Here is a 13,360-nt window from a genome sequence, read left to right as displayed (position 1 = left end):
TTTATAATTTAAAAATTGTGGAAGATTATTTTGAACTGCCATTAACCTAATTATTTTCAACAGCCATATAATTCTATGGAGAATGAATGCATCGTCACATAGTTCAAATTTGGTTATCATTTTGTCACATAAGGATAAATTGCGAATATAACAAAACAACATGATGATGCAGTTAAAACCTACGAACAAATTTGTTTATTCTATATAAGTTATTCATGTTCATCAAGCATCAAATAAATTTCCATTAATCTTTGCAGCATTCTCATCAATAAATAATGGACAAAATCGTATAACTACACTGTACAAACATGAAAAAGTAGCAAGTCTTAAGAGGAAAAACTATGACGATGCATCAGCGCCTGAGCTATCCTGTCTAGCAGAAATGACTCGATCAAGAGTTTCGTCCGCAACTTTGATGCCACTTGTCTCGAGGTCTGCAACAATGGCGATGGATGCATCGAGTTCCCCAAGATCTAGACACAGGCTGATGACTTCGTCGTACAAGGGACTGCATAAAAACATACAACTCACACATAAAGAATCGATAGCAAGTTTTGAACGGGAGTTCGTTAGTGGCTAGAAGAAGTATTCGAGAAAGTCCAAGAATTTTGGGCCGGCATAAAAAAATACTGGCAACAACTAATTTCAAGTTTTTTCATAAGACAATCGGTTTCTGGAACTCATCTTCTAACAAGTTTCATTATTTCTTAGCAGTTGAAGGACAAGTTTTTTTCAAACAGAAAACATAAGACTCACCTGCCAAAAACATAACCTAGGCGATGAGTTGTCTGCAAAATCTGTAAGAGGGCTGAAGGCATAGGAGCTCGTATAGCAGCTCGAAGTATCATAGCACAGTCCCCAATGGTTGGCGTTCCTCCTAATTCAATTACCTAATAGAAAATCCATTTTCAGATACATGTGATGTATGCAAATATACACAAATATAAAAGCACAAACTCCAGGAGTAACAGCACAAAATATACAGATAGATATAGTAATTACCAAATTCATTATTTTAATGGCCAATTCAACCTCCCATTCCTGCGACCATCTTCTAGGGGCTTTGTTCTTAAAGTCCTTCTCCCACGTCCAACCCCAGACATCAGCTAATGTGTACATATCTGATACATCAAACACCTTCCTGTTCCTCAATTCCTTAAATGCTTCGTGAATATCTTCCGGAAACCAGTCATCATCGTCATCATCCTGCATTCAATTGTGCCAAAGACGAATAGCATATTAATAAGAATCATGATTAACACTCCTGTTACTCGCGAGCCTGAGAAAAAGATCAGGTGACAATCCAGTTATGTCACTCAGAGCTTTCTAGTACCAATTTCACCAACAAGGACATATATTGTATCACATGTGAACATTCAATATGCTAGAGTTTTTTAGGAAGGGCACAGAATATTTTGTGAATGAAAGATCAGTTTCAAGCGAAGAGTAGGGAGCATCTCCGTGACCCAGCACGTTTTAGAATGGGATAGGAGCAAGAATAAGGTGCTCTATTAGTATCAAGAGTTATACACACGGCATTTAAGCAGCTTGCTAGTAGACTATATGCAACAGGTTCAAAGATTTACCTCCATAGATGCCCTAGGTGATCTTTTCTTTAACTTTCTTGATGAGCTAGTACTCTGGTCAGAGTCTTTCAACAATTGCACCCCAATCATTTGAAGAGGTCTGGCAGCTTCAGCTTCCTTATTTTTGTTAAATGGTATAGACAACATATTTAGAGAAGAAAGCAATGGGAGAAGATTATTGTATTTTGATTGAATGATGAAATGGTACTCAACACCCATATATTTATAGGGATGTTGGTGACTTTTGAGATCCTACAATAAATGTATATTCATGGAACTACACTACTATTGGAACAATGCATGCACATCTTCAATGCTTCTTGGAACTCTATTCTTCTTTAATGCTTATTGATACTTCCCCTTTTCTCAACACTCCCCCTCAAATTGAGTGGTGGGATCTCCAAAACTCAATTTGGAAAGCACATCTTCAAAGCTCCTTGAGTTGACTGCTTTAGTTAGGATGTCGGCAAGTTGATCCTCAGAGCGAACAAAAGGGAGTTCGACAATCCCATTCTCAATGTTTTCTTTGATGAAGTGTCTGTCAACCTCCACATGCTTCGTTCGATCATGTTGTACTGGATTTTGTGAGATGCTTATAGCGGCTTTGTTATCACAATACAACTGGCACTTGCTTGGAGGGAGATTAATCTCTTTCATCAATCTCCTTAACCATAAAATCTCGGTCAACCCACTTTTAATCCCACGAAATTCTGCTTCGGCACTCGAAAGAGCCACCACCTTCTGCTTCTTACTTCTCCATGTTACCAAATTACCTCCAACAAAGGTAAAGTAGCCTGCTGTAGACTTCCTATCGTTTGGGTTCCCTGCCCAGTCAGCATCTGTATAACCATGAATCTCAAGATGCCCATTTTTAGCGAACAACACTCCATGCCCTGGAGTTCCCTTCAAATACCGACAAATCCTAAGTGCTGCCTCCATGTGATCTGTCTGCGGCTTATGCATGAACTGACTTACGACCCCAACTGCATAGGCAATATCTGGCCTAGTGTGCGAGAGATATATGAGTTTTCCGACTAGTCGCTGATATCGACTACGGTCAGCCAACTTGGCTCCTTCTCTGATTTGTAATCCGTGATTAACCGCCAAAGGATGTCCAAGATATACTTCCTTTGTCGCAGAAAAATTCCTTTGGTTGACCTTAGCACTTCAATCCCAAGAAAGTACTTGAGATTCCCCAAGTCTTTCATCTCAAATTCCTGAAAAAGATTTTTCTTTAATTCCTCAATCTCTTCTAGGTCGTCACCTGTAATAATCATGTCATCAACATATATGATTAAACATGTGATCTTGTCACCCTGCTTCTTAAAAAATAGCGTATGGTCTGAATTGCTCTGTGTATATCCATAGCTAATCATTGCCCCAGCAAACTTCCCAAACCATACTCTTGGAGATTGCTTCAATCCATACAAGGTCTTCCTCAATCGGCACCCTTCACCTGCTTTAAAATCTGTTGCAAAACCTGGGGGTGCCTCCATGTAAACTTCTTCTTCCTTCTTCAACTCTCCATGTAGGAAGGCATTCGTCACATCAAACTGGTGTAATGGCCAGTCCCTATTAGCAGCAATGGATAACAACACCCGAATTGTGTTCATCTTAGCTACTGGAGAGAAGGTCTCAGAATAGTCAACTCCATATGTCTGAGTATAGCCTTTTGCGACAAGTCGTGCCTTGTACCTTTCTATCGAGCCATCAGGTCTTCTTTTGATAGTGAAGACCCATCGACAACCCACTGGTCGTTTCCCTTCTGGTAGAGCACATTTCTCCCATGTGTGGTTTCGAATCAGTGCATCAATCTCTTTCTTCATTGCTTCCCTCCAATGCTTGAATTTCATAGCTTCTTCCCATGTCTGTGGTATTTCTTCTTCCTCATATAGTGCATTCTCGAAAGCCCGAGCCATCTCTGATAAATGGCCTTTGGCTAGGTTCACAACAGAGTACCGCTTTTTCTTGTCAATCCTCTCTGGCGTATACCTTTTGGGTGGAACTCCTCTGTTTGACCTTGGTGGAAGTATGTACCTCCCAGTGTCAGGGTCAACTCCTTCGACCTCGACTTCCTCAATTTCCCTTTCTTCGGCCTCAATTGAATTTTCTTCTGCACTTACAGTGTTAGCCAAACAATTATCTGTATCCACAGGATTACTTACATTGGATAACCTTAACGGAGAAATATTTGAGGCGATGCCACTTTCTACGATGGACTCTACCACATCAGAGACTTGCTCAGCGGAATTGCTTACTGTTTTCTCTGATAGATCCGCATCAGGATTGCTTGGCGTTGGCAGTGGCATTGAGATCCAACTTAGCGGGTCCGTATCATTGTTATCCCTAACATTACTCTCCCCCTGACCGCTAAGATGGGTAAAGAAGTACTCAGTTTCAAGAAAGTTGCAGTTCATTGTAACAAACATCCGGTTGGACTTTGGATCGAAACACCTATACCCCTTTTGATTTACCCCATATCCTACAAAAACGCATTTGATAGCGCAAGGGGATAGTTTAGTTCTTTCATGTTTAGGAATGTGGACAAAAACGGAGCATCCGAAGACACGAGGTTCAAGAGTCAAGGGCGGAGGAATTTTTGTGAAGGTGGACAAGACTTGTAGAGGAGTTTTGTGTTTGAGAATACTTGTGGGCAATCGGTTTAAGAGATAGGCTGAGGTGGCAATGGCTTCTGGCCAGAAGTGTTTCGGGGCTTTTGACTCTATAAGCATAGAACGAGTCATTTCGAGGAGAGATCGATTTTTCCTTTCAGCCACACCGTTTTGTTCGGGAGTATGAGCACATGTGGTTTGGTGTATAAGACCTTTGTTTTGGAAGAGTTGTTTCATGGTAGAATTAACGAACTCCCCCCCATTATCTGACCGAAGGACCTGAATGGTTTTGTGAAACTGAGTTTGGATAAGGTTATAGAAATGGGTAAAGTGTGACAAAACTTCAGATTTTTGTTTCATGAAATATATCCAGGTCATGCGAGTGCAATCATCCACAAAAACTAAGAAATATCGAAAACCTTGCCCCCCAATAACTGGTGCGGGCCCCCAAACATCGGAGTGTACTAAGGCAAATGGGGTTTCAACACGAGTATTACTTAATGGGTAAGAGTTCCGATGACTTTTGGATAAAAGACAAGTTTCACAGTACATGTCATGCTTAGGAATAATACTAGGAAATAACAATTTTAAGTAACCGATAGATGGATGACCCAAGCGCCGATGCCAAAGCCAAGCTTTCCGGTCAGCTGATCCGTGAGTTAACATGGCAGTCCCTTTTTGAGCTATCTCATCCACATAGTAAAGCCCATCACGTTCAGTGCCACGTCCAATTATCTCTCCGGTTCGGATATCCTGCAACAGACAAAATTGTGGCTGCATTAGTAACGTACAATTCAATTCCTTTGTGACATGACTAATGGATAATAACTTATGAGACATCGAAGGAATATATAGACAATTTGATACCTGTAAAGTTGGGGAAATGTTAACGGTTCCAGCCCCCTCAACCACCGTAAATTCCCCATTGGCAGTTTGGATATGAGATTTTAGAGGTTTCTGAAGGTTGGTAAGGTCTGAGGCATCATATGTTATGGTATCGGTTGCCCCACAGTCAAAAATCCATTTATCATTTTTCTCATGGCCATTAGATACTGCACACACAACTCCAAGCTTCTCGAGAGGCTGAAATCGATTTTGGCAAGTGGTTTGGGAAATTATGGAATTTTCAGGAGATTTGGGGGCTAATTGTGACTGAGAATTTTGGTGGGGTAAAACCTGCAATTTCCCAAAGATTTGGGGGCTTCCAATAAAAGAGCCCCCTAACCCTAATCTACCTGAATCAGGCGCCGCCTCTCCCCTCATCAATTCTTCACTCCAATCGTGAATTACACTCCCACTTCCGCTGGCAACGAAGTTTGCTGCCCCGGTTGTGTTCGCCGGCTGAGCAGCTTCATTTCTGGTCCTTCCTCCTGGCTGGACAGCACCGGCGGTTTGCACGACCCCCTGCACGGCGTTGCCTCCGTCGCCTCCAACTGCTGCGGCGGCGTGCCCGCCACGGTTCCAGGGTGTTTGCGGTTGCGGCGGCTTGCCGTGCTTCTCTTCCCACCAATCTGGATATCCAACTAGTTCAAAGCATGAATCTTTTGTGTGTCTTTTCCGTTTGCAGTAGGAACACACCAATTTTGACTTGTCTTCTTCATCACTTCGCCGATTTCTATCATTGCCACTGCCGCGACCACCACTGTTGCTGCCGCGACCACCACCGTTGCTGCCGCGACCGCCACCCCGAGAGCCGCCGGTAGGGTTCTGCCACCCTCGGATGGCGAGGCCAGTTCCAATTCCATCCATGGCAGCTGCTCCGCCGGTGTTTGCCTGTTGTAACACTCGGAGTCGTGTCTCCTCCTGCTGAATCAGGTTGTACGCATAGTCGACGGAGGGAAGCGGGTCCATTTTCAGTATCTCCCTCTTAGTTGTTTCATATTTGCTATCAATTGCATAGAGAAACTGACATACTCTCTGATCTTGTATGAATTTGTTATGAATCTCCATATCCTCTGGACATTTCATTGGGTTCGTCTGTTTTTGGTCGATTGAAATCCAGATCTCTCCCAACCGGCTCCATATTTCTTCTAATGAACTGCTTCCTTGTCTCAGTGTGGTTGCTTTGAACTGAAGATCATACACCTGGATTTTATCTCTTCCGCTCCCATATGTGACGGCCAACGCATCCCATATATGCTTTGCCGTCGGATGTTGTGAAACTCGACTCACCAGTCGAGGCTCAATGTTTTGTACTAACCAAGTGATCACACAGTGATCGGCTTGTTCCCATTGTATGAAGGCTGGATCGGTTCGCGGTGGGGAATGAGGCACTCCGGTGATGTGAGATACCATTCCCCGACCGCTTATTGCCGTCTTCATCAATACGGACCAAAGGGCGTAATTTTCTCCATTCAACTTATTCCCACCAATGTGGAGGGGCTGCGTGTCAATTCTGAATGGCATGGCAGCTGTTTCTGGTGGATTTGGTTGGTTCATCGCAAAACTATTGCGCATAAAGTTGGCAAATTGCCGGGCAAATTCATCTGCCATAGATGAATCTGAGGTTTCGGTTACTATATAGTTGTCATTTGACATTTTGGCTTATGGTTATAGGTACAGCGGAAAAAGGAAAAACAAAAAAACGGGAAGGGGCCGAGAAAGGTATCAAGGACGATGATGATACCTTATCTGAGTCCAAACCCGCTTTGATACCATGTTAAATGGTATAGACAACATATTTAGAGAAGAAAGCAATGGGAGAAGATTATTGTATTTTGATTGAATGATGAAATGGTACTCAACACCCATATATTTATAGGGATGTTGGTGACTTTTGAGATCCTACAATAAATGTATATTCATGGAACTACACTACTATTGGAACAATGCATGCACATCTTCAATGCTTCTTGGAACTCTATTCTTCTTTAATGCTTATTGATACTTCCCCTTTTCTCAACAATTTTTAACTCGGTCACTGACTTGGATTTCAGTTTGTTCTACCTCCTCGTCCTCTTCCTCACCAGCCTCATCATCTTCAGCATCTTTGGCAATCTCATCACCAACATCAGCATCATCTAAGATATCAAGGGCTTCATCATCATCGTCCTCATCATCATTTTCCTCTTCTTGTTCTAATGGCTTGCTATGATTTTCATTCAGGCCCTCCCCAAGGAAACGCTGTCTCCAGAACTCTGTATTGCCTTCTTCCAGCTTAATCCGTGAAATTAATTCATCCAACTCTTCATCCACCTACAAGTTAGCATAGTTATGTTAGACAATAATCATTCACATTTGGGAACGAAGAGCATTGGTTTTTTGAAACTAGGAGACACTGAGATGACTATATAAGAATTAAAACATTTAACCAAATTAAGTAAAAATATGAATAATTTAAAACATACTAACATAGTTACAAAATTAATCATAGGTTTACCTCTTCTTCTTCCTCTTCCACAGGAGGAACCCAAAGGGGTCGGCCTCTAGAACGGTTTATTCTCCTTGCCTTTTGCACACGCTGATACAGTACATTTCTAGTGCCATCAGTTGGCAAACCTTGAGCTTCCAGCTCTTCCTTCAGCTCTGATACTATCATTTTACTAGCAGCTTTTGGTTTTAACAGATTTTGTTCTGGACCTTTTATAATTTTCTTTAATCTCTCCTTAACTCTAATATAGTCAGCCTCGGTAATATTCCCCAACACTATTGGCCCTTCATTTCTTAAGGTTCTTAAAAGTTTTCTATGATGTATTTTCCATTCCTCAAGGCATCGCTGTTTGAAAGAGGTTTCCATAGGATTGGAATACGCAAAACCCTCAGCATCAGGATCTAGAGGAGTTTTTCCTCTACGTGGAACCCAGCGTTTGCGTTCACCCGTGAGCCACCTTCTGCAACATACCTGTTATCCAGCTATGTAAATCAAACTTCTTACAGTAATCAAAATTAGATCAATATAAAACATAGTAAAGGTTCCAGAGAAATTATATGAAAGATTCAGAAATGCTCAGAAAAATACAATTCATTAATGCTCACAAAACTAAACTTGGTGTTACAAATAAACAGAGAACAAAATACAAACCAATTAAACAGCATAGTAGAATGATTAAATAAAAGCACATAAAAGGAATTGGAATCATACAGATTAGCTCTCTGATATGGTAATATAATTTGACAGAATTAAACCTGGCAATGTAGTCAATTTCATGCCCAAGTTCAGCTTCTTCTTGCAAAGGTTCAATCCATGAGCTAACTAGAGTCCGATATTTCCTGCTCAAGATCATGGCTCGGGGTGGGATTTGTTGTTTATCCTTCGCCATGGTTTCCAGAGCATCTAGTAACTCGAAAACTCTTCCTGATTTCAATTATGATAAACAGAAAGAAAAATATGACCTCTAAAGATAGAGACTGAAGCTGCTAGCTCAAAGAGCAACCGGGAAGAAAGAAACAAATGCGGAAGTTAAGAGTGTATCAGAGTACATGCCTTCTCTGCACAATGCTCGAAGATACAACGAAAGTGGATCACCATATTGTCCCTCATAATGTAACAAAGTGGTCCCGCCTTCAAACCTTTTGAGAGCACGAAAATGTCGAATGGCTTCCCTTGTGACACAATATTTTGTAAAGCATTCCACCAACAACCTACACAAGAAGTGTAGAAGCCAATTACTCAGTATCAGAGGATGCAAGTAGATTACACCAACAGATATTAGCAGATTCACTCTATCCATGCTTCACATGTGACATATAAAAACAATTGAGTTTCCGCATAGAAACATAACAAAGTTAATTTGTTGTGGCTTGGTTCTTAAAATTATTTCCACAGTTATCTTTCAAAAGTTTAGGGTGAAAACATCTCAGCCTAGCATTCAGATATATAGATTACCAAAACTTGTCTTGAAAATGGATCTGGAAATGTAATTAGATCATACGGAAAGCACTTTTTAATATATGCTAGGTGATGACGGAAACTCATGAAATTCATTGTCTAACATGAAATAGAACTTAAGAATATCTGCTAGGGGAAGGTGAGAGATATGAAAATAAACACCTAACAAAATATAGAAGATGAATTATTTAAAGATCACATTCAATGAAGTCTAAAGAAAAAAAGATCTTACGCGTAGGTTCTCACATTTGGTTGCAAACGCTTGTGGTCTTCAAGCATCATTCCAAGTAACTCGGCAACATCTTGGACCCTAGATTGCCATATTGAAATCTGAACACATTATAGAAGTTGGCAAGCACAAAGGAAGAAAATGAAAGTATATAAATATCTTCAAAATAACATAAATGGAATGAAAACATTCTTTAAGGAATACCAACCACTTTTGTTAAAAAGGAGGCTATCAAAAAGTTATCAGCATCACAGCATAGAGAACGGTGAATTGCTTTGCATACAAAATAAGATACCTGTCATATGACTCAGCTCTTGTGTATGCTTGGATCACCCAATTATATGTCTCCGTATCAGGTTTCATATAAGCTAAACCAACCAAGAGCAGTCAAAAGGGAACTTTTAGAAAGACGACAAATCATCAGCAGGAATTATGAATGATCAATGGTCAACAATCAACTTCAATACAAGTTAATAAGTTACATTAAGGTAAAAGGGAAATAGAAGCAAACACAAACCTTCTCCATATTCCATGTTTTCAAAGGTAGCAAAAGCAATTTCAGGAATTCCACAAGCCGCCTGGAAAAGATGTGAAAATAACTTCTTAATGTCTCAATTCAAGTTTGTTTTCTTTAAGGAAAAAAAGGTAAAGGAATGAAATAATGAAGGAAAAAGTTTATGTAATATATTATACACAGATTTAGCATATTGGATGCCAAGTAAAAACAAAAGTGAAGAACTTCGCTTCTTTGCACTAACTCATCGTTCTTAAGTTAGCCTAAACTAGGACATGATGAAACATGCAGCAAAATGACAAACCCAAGTTGTTTTTTATAGTATGATTTACTTTTTGAGTATGAACACCCATGATCCCATCTGTGATAGTATCATTCAAGACATCTGATGCACATAAATCACTCAGCCTAGAAATATCCAAATTTACCATAAAATCTGTTGTGACAGAATAGAGCAATTGTGTAAATCGAGACAAACAGAAACGTAAAGAGGCACAGATTTACGTGGTTCACCAACGTTGTGTTGGCTACGTCCACAGGCAAGAAAAGGAGATCATATTGTATTCAAAGTGTTTTTTTCAAATCACAAAGTTATGCGCCCTACTTCTATATAAATAGGCACACAGACGACGGGCTAGGCCCAATAGTACAGTTAAGGCCTAAAACAGAAACATATCATAGCGAGACCCCCATTGGGCTAGCGGCAAACAACAGATTCAAGGCATACTAACAAAATCAAAGGCTAAAACAGTAGATCATCTCATGTGAAAAACCAGTAAGACCATTAATAGTTCTTCTCAGCAACATATAACCTGCCACAAAAACCAAAGACTAGAACAGGTCCGAGGGACACTGGTACCTGCACACTCAAAAGACAATTGAAATGAAAGGTTGTCGCCATTCTACCAGCTGCTTCCATTTCATAGGCTATGGTCAATGCATTTGAGTGATCTCCTGCCTTACAATCCTCTTGTATAAGAAGATCATAAAGCTTATCTGTAGCTCTAAGGCCACCTTCAGCACCCTTCAGGAAAACTCTATTGGCATCTTCTAGATGATTGCCTTTCACAAGTTCCTCTGACGGAAAGAACATGACCAATTAAACAGGGAACTTATAGGAATAAAAACTAAATTGCATGATAACAGTGACCAATCCACAGACGGTGTACATGCGTACCAACAAGAAGCAGCCAAGCTTGTCGAATGTCATCATTGAGTTTTTCCATTGCTGCAAGAACTTCCAATCCTCTAGTAGCAAGGCCTTTTGACCCAAACAAACGTACTAATGCAAGAAACGTTTCATGTAGAGGCCGAAGACCCTCACTCAGTTGCCTTCGAAGTGCATGCATCTGCCATACATGAGTTCTAACATAAGTACGCCCCCTGTTAGTCAAGAATGACAATATTTAAATTCCACTTTGACTATGATAACAGTACGCTCAATTGTCTTTCATGTTAAGGAGCTACTAATGAGGAATGCAAATAACTTTGTTATATTTTAAACCTTGGACATTCCGGGTATAAGTAGACATATTATACAGACAGATGTCAAAGTGAGCTGACCTTTACAGAATGGCCAATATAATAAAGCTTAGGTATGAAGTTTATCAAGAGCTTCCATTAGATTTTCAAATTATTCAAAAGTTCTCTAATAAAACTCGTAGCTCCAGGTAATCAACACATGTCAACTGTTCCTTAAAGTTTCAGGTAATCAATGAATTCTTTCTATTAGATTCATGTGCCTTCCCAATCTCTAGGTTATGTATAGCTCCCTAAATATTCTCTGTAATTTCACATTTAATGGCACATTATCCAACCAGCTTGAATTCAACCTCTAGCTCATTGAGGTCATCAAATTAACATTAAAAACTAGCTCAAGCAGGAGCTCATAAATATAGTACTATCATCCTAGAAGCTTGACATTTCCAAATCCAACTAAACTCAAGCATATACGCATTCACTCAAAACTTCATAAAAATAGCCATACAGATCCCTCCTCGTCGCCATTGAGCACGTGAGACACGACGAGACCGTGGAACGACCTCGGCCCAGGCGTCAGCCCCGCGGCAATCATATCGTAGATCACATCAGAAACTCCGGCAGCGCTGCCGCTTCGAGCGCGCTCCATCAGCTCCTCCATGAACACGAGCCTCAGAAGCTTCTCGACGGCGTGAAATTTCCACCCTCGCTTCCGGGATAGCCGTTGTCGTCGGAAGATTTCAGGTCGTTCTGCTGCTTTTTCCGGCGCGGTTTTCTCTGAGAGGTGGATATCGAGGCGGAAGGTCCGGCCGCCGCGGCGACGGAGTTCCGAGGAGCGGTGGTGGAGGTTAGTGAGAGGGAGAAAGGCGTCTGCGTTAGAAACGAGAACGCCATTTTTGTTTGGGGGAGAGAAGTTTGGATAAGGGAAACGGTGGGTTTTACAGTTCAGTCTTCCATGAGGATTGAGGATTTGAGGGGTTTAAGGGAATGGGTCAGGTTACTCGGGTTCGGATCTTTACTAATTTGATATCGGGTCCGGTATAATATTCCACTTTTTAAATGGGCTCATATTATTGGGCCAAGTTTCGGACGTTGATAATTTAGTAATTAGCCCATTCTATAAAACAAGTAATTTGTGAGGTGAAAGGTGCGTTTATTAAATACCCCTAGTCCCTCCGTCTTCAGAAAATAGACAAATTTATAAATGACACATATTTTAATGTGTAATTGGTAAAGTAAGAAAAAGAGATAAAAAAAATAAAGAGGAAAAAGGTAATGCTGGATTTCATGTATACACTTACCTAGGATGGAATGTAATCAAATGCAAACTCTAAATATTGTACAAACTCCAAACTATGAGCTGGTCCGTTAAAAAATATCAATAGATTACAAAATAATAGCAACAGACAGTATCAACGGTTGACACTGTGTTGAGTGTTGACGTTGTATTAACACTGTGTTGAAAAGTTTAGAGTTTGTACAATATATGAGTTTGCATTTTATCACTATCCTACTTAAGATATTGTAACATTACAGTGAAGACTATCCTTATGTAGATGACAATGCAAGAAGAATTCGTTGGGGACAAATTGGAAGTCATCAATCCTTTTTCAAGAAATACATATTCTTAATGGAGAGCCCTTTGAGGTGTGGGAAGCCCCATGCAATTTATTTCGGTTAAGCTTAATATTAGGTACTCCATATTATAATGAACATTGTTAAAAAGGTCGGAAATATATATAGAATGTTGGAAACGAGAAAATATTTGGTTAACCGTTTGTAATCATATTTAATTTTATATTTCCTTTTCTCGACCTCAATTTTTTGTTCATTATTCTCTTCCATATTTCTTCCTGATTTATAGAAAATAAAAGGACAAATCATAGTGTTGACTAGACTGGGCTTTACGTCAAGATAAACATATCAATTTTAATTAAAGATATATATTGACGTATGTAGTTAACATATTTTATTTAACTAAATATGTTAGTTGGCTGCATAAAAAAAATTGCATTTGATCGTCCTTCGTTGACTAACAATGAAATAATTAATACTAATAGGCCATTGATTGATTCCAACTAATTATTAATCTAGTGGTAACAAACTAATAAT

General features: G+C 40.0%; 1 pseudogene; it reads right to left on the bottom strand.

Moving 5' to 3' along the window:
• Positions 1–194: 194 nt before the first annotated feature.
• Positions 195–12,184, bottom strand: LOC121783423 (annotated as a pseudogene).
• Between the last annotated feature and the right edge of the window lie 1,176 nt (positions 12,185–13,360).

Source organism: Salvia splendens, chromosome 21 (genome assembly GCF_004379255.2).
Source record: "Salvia splendens isolate huo1 chromosome 21, SspV2, whole genome shotgun sequence".
Lineage (NCBI taxonomy): Eukaryota > Viridiplantae > Streptophyta > Magnoliopsida > Lamiales > Lamiaceae > Salvia > Salvia splendens.
This window is presented reverse-complemented; position numbering and strand designations above follow the sequence as displayed.